The following is a 15,203-nucleotide window of genomic DNA, read 5'->3' as shown; positions in this document are numbered from 1 at the left end:
TGTTGACAGAGAGTGCTTTGACTTTATGGTTTTTTGTCAATTGCATCTGAAGGGGATATTAAGGGGGAGTGGAAGATGGAGAGAAGACAAGGGAGGGAGTTCTCCATGTAGTAATTTGGTATTTGGCTTCAGCCTGTACACTCCTCCTTGCCTTGAGATTTCTGAGCCATTTCCTTTTGCCCCAAGCCTTTTGGCTGATTCGGGTCTTGTATCTGGCTACCTGGAAAAAAAGATCCAATATGTGATCCTAGTCACACTGGGATCTTTGTAATAGAGAAATGGTGCTTTGGGGGAATCCCCTAACATCAACTTATTTCTGTTTAGCACAAAATTGTACCGATTTCTTCTTATTGCCTTGATGCCTTCAAGGCAAAGAATTAACCTAGGAATGTTACCGTTGTGGTCAGTAACCTGTTCTTAATGTCAAAGGTTAATTGACTTTTATATTCATTGCTTGTCTGGAAGCTGGAATGATTTTTGCAGCTGTTACTCCATTGCTGAGGTTTTACTTTGTTTTGCTTTTTGACTTAAATGTGAGCGGATACATGCTTCAGTGCTGTGCTCAGAGCAGGACAAGAGCTGTCTGAGGCTTCTGGGTCTGGCTGTTCAGTGTTTACATCTGCCGTGCATTTACTGAAAGGCTACCTGCACGCCAGGTAACTGTTGGCGCACGTGGCAGGAATGTTTGCACAAGCAGTTGCTTGCTTCTGGCATGCAGTCTAGGTATGTGCACAGGTGAAATCAATTAAGCAGCTGCAAGCGTGGAATTGTTTGCTGTAGCAAGCTCTTATGTCACTGCAGTTTCTTGTTCTTTTGTGCAGCACTGTGACCAAAGCAGCATTAAACAGGTGTAGGTAGGACACGGTGTTACCCACAGCATTTATTTCCTCGGTTACAGGTGCAGTGGACCCATTAGTCATGGGTTCATTCAGAGGCGCTCTTACCCCTGGACTTCGGGGCTGAAGTCCAGGGCCTCCACAGCCCTTAGAGGCCCACAAATCCTATTTAGTCTGTTCTGGGTGGTTTGGTCACCATGCTCACCATGCTGTGCTGGGTGGCTGAGTGTGATTGTGACCTGTGTCGGGTGCTTTAGATGCAGAGGGGGGACTGGGGAAAGAAATATGTGGGAGGGGAATGTGTTGAGTGTTGAAATGTTTCTGTTAATGCATATTTGCATACATATACCTGCTCTATATTCTTCTATTCTTGTGAGTTCAGTTACTGTTTGTGCCCTCAAGAACCCATGTGTTAAAAATATTGTATGTGTCACGGTGTGTATGTGTGTGCACACACAAGGGGATAATGCTTAACTTGCAGTGGGGGGTGGGCTGCCCCTCCAAAGGCCTTTATGTCCAGGCTCCACAATTACCTAGTTGCACCTCTGGGTTCATTCAGTCCTGGAAAGCATGTGCTTCAGTTTTAGAGTGACTAGAGCAGGTCTTGATAAATTTTATTTTGATCTAGGAGCCATCCCCCAAATTTAGGACAGGACAGGAGAGCTGGTCTTGGCAGCAAGCATGACGTCCCCTTAGCTAAGCAGGGTCTGCCCTGGTTGCATATGAAAGGGAGACTAGAAGTCTGAGCACTGTAAGATATTTCCCTTAGGGGATGGAGCTGCTCTGGGAAGAGCATCTCGGTTCCAAGTTCCCTCCCTGGCTTCTCCAAGACAGGGCTGAGAGAGATTCCTGCCTGCAACCTCGGAGAAGCCGCTGCCAGTATGTGTAGACAATACTGAGCTAGATAGACCAATGGTCTGACTCAGTATATGGCAGCTTCCTATGATCCAGACAATGGACACTTGACAAAATTAGCATGCTTAGTGATGGACATTGCTGTGGGGATGGGTAAAAGGGCTTCTCTTTATTCCTTTTACAAGTAACATGCTTAGAACAGAAACAGACTGTTGGGGACAAACAAAGACTTTATTAAATAATTCTGCCTCTGAATATGCTAGTCTAGGCACCACAGTTAAATTTCTCGGCACCATCGCTCCCTAGTGTCTGGGATTTGTCAGGCTCTGGACTAGGGATGCAATCTGTGCACACTTGCTGGGGAGTAAGCTCCACTGAACGCAATGGGACTTACTTTGTAATAAACATGCATTCACACTTAGTTGGGGGTAAGTTCCATTAAACATAGTGGATGACCTCCAGACAAAATTACTTGTGAGTAGCCCTATTGAAATGGTCTTTTAGACCAGGTATTCTCAATCTTGGGTCCCCAGATGTTATTGGACTTCAGATCCCATAATCCCCAGCCTCAATGGCCTAGGGTGGGGGATTATGGGAGTTGAAGTCTATCAACATCTGGGGACCCAAGGTTAAGAACCTCTGCTTTAGACTCTTCCCTCGGTAGTACTATTTAGTAAATTAGCCTGAATGTCAGCTAGTGGGATTTTACTTTGTAGTAAACATGCTTACTCCACTAAACACAATGGGATTTACTTCTGAGTAAACATGCACAGTATCATGCTGCATGCTACTTACCTGATTAAAGAAAGCTTAGACTTCAATCCTTTGCACACTTTCTGGGAGTAAGCCTCGCTGAACAGAGTGGGACATGCTTCATGGATAGGATTGCAGTCACAGTCAATTAATCATGTGGGTTTTATTAAATTAATTATGCAGTTAAAACTGTATAAATGTGCATATGAATAAATAACAGTTCTGAAGAAAAAAGAATTGAAATTAAAAGGACAGGCATTGCCTAATTTGTCCTTTTAATTTCAGTGGGACTACTTTGAGTAATTTTCCTTATCATGTCAGCCACTCACATGGTTTGATCTTCACTATTTTTCAAGTGGGGGCCGCTTTGGCAAAAAACCAACAACCCTTCAATGTAAAAGCCATTTCCCACTGTGCTGAACTCCACACAGTGCTGCACTTTTCTCAGAACTGGGAGGTGCTTTAAGAGAAATGGAGCCATCTCTTAAGAGCTCTAGGAAGAAAGCACTGGGGAGGGCTACACTCCGTCTATGCCTTCCAGGATGGTGCAGGGGCTCAAGAAGGCTCTGTTCCCCTTTGAGGAACCCACTCATCCAATGCTGGACACAGCACAGCACTGCTCAAAGAGAGCCAGCGTGGTGTAGTGGTTAGAGTGTGGGACTAGGACCGGGGAGACCTGAGTTAAAATCCCCATTCACAGCCATGAAACTAGCTGGGTGACTCTGGGCCAGTCACTTCTCTCTCAGCCTAACCTACTTCACAGGGTTGTTGTGAAATAGAAACTCAAGTATGTAGTACACCGCTCTGGGCTCCTTGGAGGAAGAGCGGGATATAAATGTAAAATAACAACAACAACAACAATAGTCTCTTCGTGGTGCTGGGAGACACTGCAGAGTATTCAGCTTTGACTGAAAGCCAAAATAAACAATCAGTCAATTAATCAGGCCAAATAAACAATTAGTCGGGAAACCACACTAAGGGTTGTTGGTGGACACCACTGCCTCCTGGACCTTATTTCAGAAAAGAACAGTGTTATAGATAGTGCCTGTACATGTTTTGTGTTGTGGAAGAGATCATCTTAGAAGAGGCATTCTCCTTTCACACAAGAGGGAATGCCTCTTCCAAAGATGACACTTGCCACCTCTGGTTTTTGCAAGTACTTATATTAAAAACAAATCTTTAAAAAAATTAGATCTGCTGCCCAGTTAATTTGGAGCACCCTTTTAATCTATCAAAAGCACTTGAATCAATTAACGGATAAATCAACTAAACATTGCAGCCCAAAGAGTGAAACATTTTGACAGGGTTAGGCAGGCCGAACATACTTTTTTTCCAGGCTTGCAAAAATAGTTGTATATCTTCCAAAGGCAAATGAGAGTGTTAGATGTAAGTACCAGGATGGGGAGACTAGCCTATAAAAGAATTCTCTGTAAATCGGCAAGCTGTTACTGGAAGAAACCCATTGCTGCATGTAGAGTGGCAGAAAGAGCTCCTATGTACGGATGGAAACATGTTCTATAGAGCCTCGGTTACCAAAAAAGTCTAGTGGTTTAATATTGAGAAGTCAGACAGGAAGGGCCTGGCTCCACACTGCTGGAGTCAATGGAGCTTTTGTCCCATAAACCCCGTGATTAAAATTGGCTCAATAAATTATCCTTCAAGCCCTTGTCCACATTTCACACAGGCATCACCATCTCTCTAAGAATGAAATCTTGTAAAATCCACAGTAATAAGCTGCCTTCAGGCTGCCGTTTAGAACCTTCAAATTAAATACTGAGGCTTTTTTGAAGGGAATCCTTGCAGAGTTCTGCTTTGATTTTTGCCTCTCAGTTCAGTATAGTGGTTCAGTAGAGTAAGCGGATTTACTTCGGGGAGGGAATTGGCCCCACGTGAAATATGAATTCCTGTCTGGAATGCAGGCAAGAGAGAGGTTTTCTTCCTTAATAGTAAAATGACATTATCTCATAAGCTAATAGGTTTTTACTTCAGCCATCTGGAAGAACTGTTCAGAACTTGCATAAGTGCTTCAAAAAAGAAGTCCCCCCCACCCATTTTAAAAGCATTTCATCAGATGCTGTTTGGTGGGAGTTTTCACCAGACGTGTGTGTGTGTTAAATTCCATACACATTTGTCCTCTGGTTGCTCAAAACACAATAAGGGTATTTACCCAACTTGGGGGGGGGGATGATCACTCAACGGTTGTGGGAGCCTGGACTGTGCTCCCTGGCTGGGACAATCTCTGGAGGCTGGGACAATGTTTCCCAGCCTCTGGAAGTATCCCACAATGCACTGCACGGTGAGCATGGTGCATTGTGGGATATCCCCATTGACAGGTGTCTAGAGTGCACTCTGTGACTCTGCAAGCTGCTTGCAGCTCTGGGAGACACACGATCCTGGAAGCCGGGTTAAGGGCGCACTTGTGCCCTTAACCGGGCTACCATAGAGAGCGCCTTCTTTGGTATGATCCCAATTGCTTGTTGAGGTCATCTGGAGAGGTCTTCTCCAGTTGCCACCGGTACATCTGGTGGTGACTAGGAACTGGGTCTTTTCTGTAGCTCCTGGCCTTTAGAATGCACTCCCGGCAGATATCCGCAGTTTAGGCTCGCTGTCGGCCTTTAAGAGAGCCCTAAAAACCTACTTGTTTGGCCTGGCCTTCCAAGGTTTGTAAATTGTGTATTTTAAAAGTATTTTAATTAGTTTTAAATGGTTTTTAACATTATTTTTGAATTGTTTTTATATTGTTGTTAGAACTGTGTTTTAAATGGTGTGTGTTTTTAGGTCTTTTTAAATTTGTTGTACACCGCCCAGAGCCTTTGGATGGGGCGGTTTATAAATGTAATAAACAAATAAACAAATATAATAAACAAATAAACAAACTGGCTAAAAGCTGGCCTGAAAAGTAGGATCAGGCTGGGCCCCATGTGGCTGCCCTAGCCTGGGTTAGGCTGTGCGTGAGAACAGCCTGTTACTATCTAGTAATCTTTTGCAGTTTGTTTGGGCATTTGTCCCAGGGGGGATCCTGTAGATAGTGTGGGAAAGCAGGAGGAGAAAGGAAAAGGGAGGGAAATGAGAAGGAGAAAAATGGAGTTGTTGCTGAATAAACCTTTAGTTAAATCAACATAAGATCTCCTTGTGTGTCTGAGAGAGCTATAAACCATAGCCTTACTATTTCTCCTGAAGTTTCCTGCAAAACTTTCCAACAAAAGCTTAGAAATTTTTCATTGTCTCTAATAGGGGTCCTTTTGTTGAGTTTCTTAGCAATGCATCTATCCACATTTTGGAAAACAAAACAAAAACCCAGAAACAGTTCAGCTCTCAAGTGTAAGACATGGCATCTGAAGAAACAAGAGTCAGCTGACATGTTTGTATTACTGCTGGGGGAGCAAATAAGAGATGTTTGATCCACACACAGAGCTAAAGCTAGCGTTCTAGGGTGACTTTGTCTCCATTGAACCAGTGTGTAGGGGAGTAAGATTAATGTGAAGCTAAATCCCATCATGGATGCTTTAGATTCCTGTGTGGTATGCAAAGTATATAGTGATTCTTGAGAATGCCTATTATTATTGGGTGGTGTTTTTTTTTTAAGGACAAGGCATAGAAGAGGCCTGCTCAAATTAGGCCCCCCAACTGGTTTTGGACTACAATCCCCATATTCCCCAGCCACAGCGGCCAATAGCTAGGGATTATGGGAGTTGTAGGCCAATGTCTGCAAGAGGGCTGAAGTTGAGCAGCCCTGGCATAGAACCATAGAATGTTGGATTTGGAAGGGACCTTGGAGGCCTGTAGGAAATTGCTACAACATCCCTGACAGAAGGCTGTCCAGCCTCTGCTTAAAAGCCTACAGTGAAAACCTCCAGGGAAGAGGAGCCTCGGGAGCAAAAGAGAACAGCTACGACTAACCAATAGGGGTATGCACAAAACCGGTTTGACTGGTTCGGTTCAAATTGGAACCGGGTTTGAACTGGGGTGGGGTAATTCGGTTTTGGTTTTGCTCGAACCCCCCTAGTTCAGTTTGAATCTGAACCAGGTCCAAACTGGTTCAAACTGGTTTAAGCCTCCAAAACTGGTTTGGGTGGTAGCACCCATGGGTGCCAACTACCACCCAAAGCAATCGGACACGCCTGCATTTTTTAATGAATTTTTGAAATTGTTTGTATAATTGCCCATTATTTCCTATGTGGAATACCCAGGGGCACAAAAGGGGTGGTTGAGTGGTAGGCACCCAGGGGTGCCTACCACCCACCAAACCCCAAGGCAATTGGGTGCCCCTACTATTAATGGTGAATTTCTAAAATAAATTTCCCCCCCTAGGGGATAATGGGGATTTGGGGCTGCCCCAAAATAGTCTGTTGCAGTCTGTAGACGATTACTTTCTCTGCAAGGGAACACACTGTGCACTGATAACCTTAATTGCTTAATGACTAACCTGAGGTCAGCAATTAGGTCAGTGAAAATGTTTCTGCAAAATCTGCAGCAGGCAGCAACCTGCAAGATGGAAGGAAAATATAAATACCTTTAAAAATCCATATCTTAAGAACTAAAAATCCCAGGGACTTGGGGGTGCCTGGGATGGCTTGAGGCCATCCCTGCCATGCCCCAAGACCCACTTTGGGGTGCCCTGCCACCACCCAAAGTGGGGGTTTGGGGCAGCCCCAAATCCCCATTATTCCCTATGGGGATTTTTTAAAAAATTCACCATTAATAGTAGGGGCATCCAATTGCCTTGGGGTTTGTTTGTGCCCCTGGATACTCCACATAGGAAATAATGGGCAATAATTTTTTTTGGAAAAATTCATAAAAAATCGTAGAAGTGTCCGATTGCTTTGTGGTTTGGGTGGCAGTTGACACCCATGGGTGCCTACCACCCAAACCAGTTTTGGAGGTTCAAACCAGTTTGAACCAGTTTGAATCGGTTCAAATCGAACCAGGTTCAGTTCAGTTCAAATTCAAACCAGCAGGTCGAACCCCGTGCCTGGTTTGCTTCGAATTCGAATCGTCAAACTGAACTGGTTCAAATTTGAACCAGTTTGCACATCCCTACTAACCCAGTGGCCGCTGGTGAAGGTGGTGCTGGGGGCCGGCAAGAGGTACCTTTAAAAAGTCATTACCTGCTATCCACTAGCACCTTCATGCCACCGTGAGCATTGGTGCCCTGCCTGGCATCCTGTGTGGCTCTAGCATCCTGTGTGACTCACCTGCACTCCACACATGTGCAGAGGCCAGCTGAATGCCAGAGCCGTGGCAGCTGCTGTGTGGGAGCTGGTGGGATCTCAGGTAATGACTTTTTAAAGGTACTCCTCGCCGCCCTCACCAGCTGCCCCTGTGACTGATGACTACAAATATTTATATACTGCTTTCCAACAAAGTTCTCTAAGTGGTTTACCTAGGAAAATAGCAAATAAATTTGCCTCCCTGCCCCCACAGGGCTCACAATATAAAAAGAAACACAAAGTAGACACCAGCAACAACCACTGAATGATGCTGTGCTGAGGTTGGATAGGGTCAGTTGCTCTCCCCCTGCTAAATACAAGAGACTCACCACTTGAATGGTGCATCATCGCTCAGTTAGTGAGTTAACTGAGTTTGTTAACAAGCCCCCTCCTTCTTCTGTGTGATGCAGAGACATCACCTAAGGGGTCTGGATTAATGGCAGGTAACAGTTTGGGGTTTCCAGCACCCAGGGTAAGAATTGCTGGACACAGCTTGGAAGGAAGTCTGTTTGGAAGCACATGACCGAATGCACAACTAAGTCTGTGGTCTAGGTAAAGCTAGTTCAGAGCTAGCATTTCCAGCAACTAGTATTCAGTGTCCTACTTCCTCTGAAATTGTAGTTGGGGTTCTCAAACTTGGCTCCTCATAAGTTGGACTACAACACCCATCATCCCCAGCCACAATGGCCAAAGCCTGGGGATGATGGGAGCTGTAGTACAACAAAATCTGAGGACCAACCCTGATGTAGGTTCAATTTTAGGTACCACTGCTGGTTAGGGTTGCCAGCTCTGACGGAAGCCTTTCCCCAATATTTTTCACATTGCTTCCAATAATGACTTGGTGATTGATGCTGATCCCTAGAGGGTTGGCAACTCTGTGGTTAGTAGCCATTGGATAGGCCTACCCTCTATGCTTTTTGTTTTTGGCCTTGACTATTGTAGCATTTTGCAGATATGTTACAGGTAGTTTTGAACCTACAGTCTTTAATAAAACATTTCCATTATTGAGGCGGATTATTTTTGTCTGACCAACCAAAACAAATTCATTGATTACACCAAAGGAATCCAGGAATATTAATATATATATATATATATATATATATATATATATATATATATATATATATTGCAGATTTGGTTCTTTTCACACTGAAATTGCAAAATTTTGCTTTTCAGTTCTAAAATATTGCTTAAGGGGAAAAAAAACTGGCAGCAAATCAAGCTCCTTGCCATTGAGCATGTATTTTTGGCTTCAGCCAGAGAACTCCACTTAACTAATTTGTGTGCAGTGGTCAAAGATAGCATTCCTCAAGTCACTTATTTCAAAGGAGCCTGACTGAAATCCCATAGAAAGGAATGGAACTGTTCCAGGCTAGTGTTTCTGAGGTTTCCAGCCATGGAATGTTAGTTAAAACCATCTAGTCTTGTGGTTGATGGTGAAAATCTTCTACTCCCAAAGAGATCAATTCATTTTGTTACAAATGTCAAAGACCATTAGCCTTCCAGGAGACTGCAGTTGAACCTGACAGAACTTATGGCCGAATTCACACTTAATGCAGAACTGTGGGTCCAATGGATCTGCGGTTCCGTGCCCTCTCCCTCCACTTTCCTAGCCACACATGGACAAAATGGATTTTTGCCTCTCTGCTCTCTCACTGACTGCAGGGAGGAGTGGGAACTGGCTGCCAGGGCTTCCTTCATTAATGAAGGGCAGCCCCGGCAGCCAATGGCAGCTAGAGTGAGGGAGGAGCTTACTTCCTCAACTCCGGTTCCAAGGGGCCGAAACTGCAGTGCCAGTGTTTGGATGTAATGCTGGTGCCACAAAACCAGAGTTGAAGGAGGCCAAATTCCATTCTGAACTGAAGGTTCAGATTGGAGTTCAGGGAGGGAAACCATTGGTCCCTTTTTACCCTTAACTCTGTTTTCCCCAATTCAGACATACGGCTATGGAAACTGGAGTTGAAGCAACCTCCAGTTTCCTATTCCATCCAAATTTGGCATATGAAATCACTTCAATCTGATTTGTCTGTCAGAGAACCCCATCTCAGGGGACTTGACCCCTTCAAATGGATTCCAGGTTCCTTTCTTTGGTTTTCAGCTTTCACGGTTTCCATCTTTCATAAAGACAGTCTCTAGCTCTGTCCAAGTGTCCTGTTCATAAGTGCAGGAGACACATGGTAGGGGGCAGCAGGAGTGTTATTGGCTACCCATGTCCCCCCACCCCCCTGGTCTGGCAAGCTCCCTAGCCATGCCTTTGTCGTCTTTTCATTTGCTGCTTGTCTGCAGAGGCAAGCACAGAATGTGAGGAGTAAGTCTCGGTGACTTGGGTTGTTGGGTGGCCAGTATTAAAAATCATGGGGAGAAACTCTCAGTGCTTGCCCCTGCAGACAACAGCCAGGGGTTTGGCCAAGGAGTGCGGTTGGTTGGCATTTCCTGCCAGCTCCCATGTGTGTTCCGTTATCTGTGAATAGAGCATCTAAATAAGGCTTCTATCCCTTTTGCTTGGGAAGAGACAAAGGAAAGCTTACAAGAAGTATTCTAACCAGTTGCTCAGTAAGAAGTAAACTTCCTTCTCCTTCCCATTTTATTAACATTTGATACAACTAAATGCATGTGAATATATTTGGCTTCTTGAGCAGGATCCAAATAGCTGCTTTAGTTTCATCCAGTGGCTTGGGCATGCTCAGTGGGAATTTTGCCCTTTTTGCCTTTGTACAACAGAGTTATGTCACAAACTGCTTTAAAAAAAGCCCCCTCAGTTTCAACAGCATATTACCATGTGGCATGGGCAACTGCAGCTCAAGATTCACAAGCCCAAAGCCTCCATTGGGCATGTGGAACTAGTTCCACAGACCTTTGAGACCCAGTCTCTGCTAATATTCTCTCTAATTTTTTTCGTCTTTGTGCGGAATGAATTTTGTTCTGGGCGGAAGTACCAAGGCAGTGTGTGAACATATGTATTCAGAGTGGGGCCTAAAATTAACTGAGCGGACATCAAAAAAACATGTGAGTGCGTGCAGATGCACACACCTTAGAGGAAACACTGGTCTCTGCATTTTGATTCTGCTGTTCTGTACCGATTCTCCCTCTCCTTGCTGGTGCATCCTTAGGTTCCCTTATTGTAACATTTCTGGCTCTGAACTAGTCTTATATGGAACACCTGGTGTTCTGTGTTGCAGAAGATTCTGGGGCATATTCTAAGGCGCATGCTCAGTTTGTGGGGTATTTGGCAGTCCAAGTCACTTTATACACCTTTGAGACTTGCCTCAGAACACACCTAACACCTTCCTGTAGCTGCACATTGCAGGGCAAGAGCAATCAGAAAAGACAAGCTGGGCTTCAGGAAAGTTTGTTTACCATTTCTGATCTTTTAATTGAGGAACATCTGATAAGCTTCTGAGGAAACATGAATTCTGTTTGCAATTTGACTGACATAGAGTCTGTTCCCACGAACAGAGATTCCTGGGTTGGAGATGGTTAATCCAGGAATCTGTGGTCATCTGGAGCACCGGGAATCCTTCCAACCCAGCAGTTCTGAACCTGGGTAGCCCAGATCTGCTACCAAAGTTTAAAAGTGAGGTGGGATGAAAACAAAGCCCGTCCTACTTTTTGTTTTGGTTGTCTGTGCTGCTGTGCCATTTTAAACTGTTCCAAGGCAGCCAGTAGCCATATTTATCATAGAGTCCTGTTGCTTGCAGGGCCAGGCAGAGTGGAGCTGCTTCAGTACTGAGGGCTTCCTCTCCGCTGCTTGCGCAAAGCATTGTGGGATAGCTGGAGAACCCAGCTCTTGATAACAGCTGTGAAAAATGCCACTGAAGTGTTCATGAAGTGTTCAGACAAGAGAATTGGAGGGGTCTCTGCTCCATATTCCAAATATGAGGGAGGCTTGGTTGTCCTGCATGTGGAACAGGGCCTTTTTGATCATTGCCCCCAGGCTTTGAAGTGCTCTACCAATAGGCACCAGCTCTTCAGCTTCCCTCACAGCTTTTAGAAAGCAGGTAAAGACTTGGCTGTATCCTTGGGCTTTCAAATAAAGGATGCAGTTTTCTTTTTCTTTTTCTGCTGCTGCTGCTTTTGTGAGCTGCTTTTTATTGTTGTATTGGATGTTTATTTTTTAATTTCTTAATAGATTTGTATTTTAAATATTTGCATTTAATATTTGTCCTTTGAAATTTTTTAAAATAGGTTTGTATTGTTTTAATGTGTTGTAAACTGCCTTGGGATTATTTTTAATGAAAGGCGGTATGTGTATGTTACAATAAATAATTAATATCTGTACTCATGTACAACAGAGTGTATGAATAGGGCTGTAGGGTTCTCCAAAACCCAGTCTGAAAACATTTGTAGAATTCTGTTCTTTCCCCTTCTTCCTGAGCCGTCTTCAAGCCCCCAAACAGTAACAGCTTTGAATATGTGGGTTCAGTCCACATCATGTCTATCACCTGGATTTCAGTCAGGGATCTCACAAAGGTTCTGTTCATAGGCCGGCCCCTGCAACTCACCCTTCACACTTCTGTGTTACCTGCTTGTGTGGTGGAAGAATTAGTCTTTTGTGGGTTTTTGTAACACAGACATAGCTTCAAGTATCGTGTAACATTTTTAGCAGTTGGAAGTGGGTTGTTTTTTTTTTTGTTCATACATCTTGGCAAAATGGATAGGTGTTTTTTAAAAAAAATAGACTTGTGAAGACACAGATTGGAATAGAAATGTATATAGGAGATGTTACATATCTTAAGAGCATCTTCCTCTCTTTCCCTTATTTCAGTAAAGAAAATGGCTTAGCAGTTATTCTTGTGTGGAATGTGTGGATACATGATGTGTATCTCAGTAAATGGGTGTTTTTTGAACCCAAATTTAATGAAAAAATAGTCTGGTTTGGAAAATATTTAGTCTGCTGCAATTAAGATGTGTGTGCATCATGAGCATATGTGGAAGGAGAACTGGTCTTGTGGTAGCAAGCATGAATTGTCTCCTTTGCTAAGCAGAGTCTGCCCTAGTTCGCATTTGAATGGGAGACTACATGTGAGCACTATAAGATATTCCCCTTAGGGGATGGGGCTGCTCTGGGAAGAGTATCTCTGCATGCTTGCATATAGAAGGTTCCAAGTTCCCTCCCTGGCATCTCCAGATAGAGGCTGAGAGAGTCCTGCTTGTAACTTTAGAGAAGCTGCTGCCAATCTGTGGAGACAAGACTGAGCTAGATGGATCAATGCTCTGACTCGGTAGAAGGCAGCTTCCTATGTTCCCATGTCCTTTCTCTTTCCTGGTGCACTGGTGTGCCTTTTCCTACTTGCGTGGGGAAGTAGTTTGTCTGAATTGCACCTCTACATGTGGCTTATACTGAGCTGTATCGCATGAGCACCATCCCAAACCTTTGAAGAGGGGTGGGGATGTGCCAAAAGTGTGCCTGCTCTGATGTCATGGAAGGATGTCCCAATGTACTGTTGGGGCATCCTTCAATTGAATGTGGGGGCTGTTCATCCGAATGGCTGTTAAACACATGCTCCAAACTCTGTTTAAACCCACCCTGCAATTCACCAAGGTTCATTCCTCTTTCAGAAGCATTATAATGTCACCCTTTGCTTAACAGCTGAAGAGCACTGAGTACAGTAAATTCACTCACAAGCTGGCCTGTGATTTAGATACTGCTCTCAGTCTGCAAAGAAACTTGGACAAGATGCCTGCATTCCTACCAGCTTACTGCACAGGATGGCTGTGCCCTGCTTTTGATCCCAATAGCCAACTGAGACATGTGCACAAATGGAAAACCAGAACATCTGTGGGAAGATCAAAGGCAGTAGTTCCAATGACAGCCCAGAACAGAAAATTAACAGGGCCGGTGTTTATCAAAATGAGTTAATTAGGGTGGGTTTTCAGCAGCCATCAAAATGTATTGCACAAGGATTTCTCACTAGCAGCAATTTTCCATCCAGATTGAATGGTGGCTCTGTAACTGATTGCTAGTGGCTTTATCCTGTGAGTTGCTTCATAGAGGCAGCAATTCATACAATGTGACACAAGCAACCCTGCATTGGTGCAACTGCACTATTGTTTTCTGCGCACCTCGTACACAGCCTAGCTATGGCACAGAAGAACTGCACTGCTGTGATCAGGATGCAAACGATGCCTGCCTTGACAGGCAGCGGCTTATCAAAGGTTTCGGGCAGGAGTCTTGGCCAGCCCTACCTGGAGATGCCAGGGATTGAACTAGTGGCTTTCTGCATGCCAAGCAGATGCTCTGCCACTGAGCTGTGGGCCCATCCCTGCAGGAGTGCAAGGTGTTCCTAGGAAGCAAGGTGGAACCAGCCATCTCAGCCTTCTTTCCAGGGCCAGTGTCAAGGGTTGGGCAAGTGGAGCACTGATGGAGCAGACCGTGCCATCAAAGGGCGCGTGACTGACCCCTGAGGCCCTGGTGGGAAAAAAGATCGTGTCTGTTAGTGTGGCTATCAAGAAGCACTCCAAGCTGTGACCACTATCGCTGCTTTGGGGCAGCTCTCTGGAAGCTGTGCTGCTGGCAGCCACCATCTTTGTTTACCTACAATGCAATGTGCTTGTTCTCATCACTACATCTTGTGCCCGAGAGGTGGGGACAAGTGCATTGCATTATAGGTAAACAAAGATAGCCATGTGGCTGCCGTAGAGTGCTCTGGGCTGCTGCTACCACTGCTGCCAAGGTAAGCCTCCTCCAGACCCTTGTTGGAGTTTACCGTAGTGGCAGCAGTGTTAGCCTTGAGAACCCTTAAGCGGCCACGTTGCTGGTGCCCACTATAGTTGTTTACTCAGAATGCAATGCACTTGACTCTGCTGTTAGATGCAGCAATGAGGACGAGCCCACTACATGCTTAGTAAACAAAGATGTTGGCTGCCAGTGGTGCTAAAGGGGCCACAGTGGTATTTGGCAGAGGGTCCACATAGACTTGGCATCAACATGATTGTTTCCCAGATTTGTGCCTCAGCCACAGCAGTGAAAGTCACTCATGAACAGTTGCAAACAAGTTGATTGATAAGATTGGGTTGTTAGCCTTGCAAGACAAGAATGGTGGTAAGCAAGGTCAGTGTTTGGAAAAAATGGGAGCGAGGATGTACCAGAGAAGAGCCAGGTGGTAGTTCATGTGAGGGAAAGCTTGCACAGATTAGGAAGTGCTTCATGGCAGGGGTGTCATTAGAGGTTGGCTCAAAGCCCTGAATTTCATCAGCCACTTGCCTCCTCCATGCCGTCTTCCAGAAAGGAAGTGCAGCTGTGGAAGCAACTACACAGAGCATGGGAGAGATCTCCTGGCCTCACCTTGTTCTCTGCTGCTTCCATCTTCACAGGTGCTGGATTATAGTATTAGAAATATAATATTCTAGGAGGGTATTATAGAGTTTAGTTATCAGAGGGGACTGTGGGCCCAAGTCCTGGATCTTTAACATCCTTGCTTCATGGGTTAGGAGATGTTTATGTAAGGTAAAGCTAGCATAGGTTAGGAAATGCTTTGCAGTCCTCTTCATGAAAGAGTAATGACATAAAAAGTATTTCGTATTATTTCTAGATCACAGTTACCATGGA

At 44.7% G+C, this 15,203-nt stretch overlaps 1 protein-coding gene across 2 annotated transcripts in view; it reads left to right on the top strand.

The window, feature by feature from the left end:
• Nucleotides 1–15,203, top strand: part of MATN4 (matrilin 4) — a 62,404-nt gene that overhangs the window by 3,951 nt on the left and 43,250 nt on the right. Inside the window, exon 1 of one of the 2 annotated variants that reach the window (XM_053247138.1) lies at nucleotides 4,824–5,104. The exons of the other annotated variant lie outside the window; for it this stretch is intronic. The gene's annotated coding sequence lies outside the window, so the exon portion shown is untranslated. Of the gene's footprint in view, nucleotides 1–4,823; nucleotides 5,105–15,203 lie in introns of those variants that run through there. 2 annotated transcript variants of the gene reach the window in all.

Source organism: Hemicordylus capensis, chromosome 4 (genome assembly GCF_027244095.1).
Source record: "Hemicordylus capensis ecotype Gifberg chromosome 4, rHemCap1.1.pri, whole genome shotgun sequence".
NCBI lineage: Eukaryota > Metazoa > Chordata > Lepidosauria > Squamata > Cordylidae > Hemicordylus > Hemicordylus capensis.
Note: the sequence above shows the minus strand (reverse complement) of the source record. Positions and strands in the feature narration are given on the sequence as shown.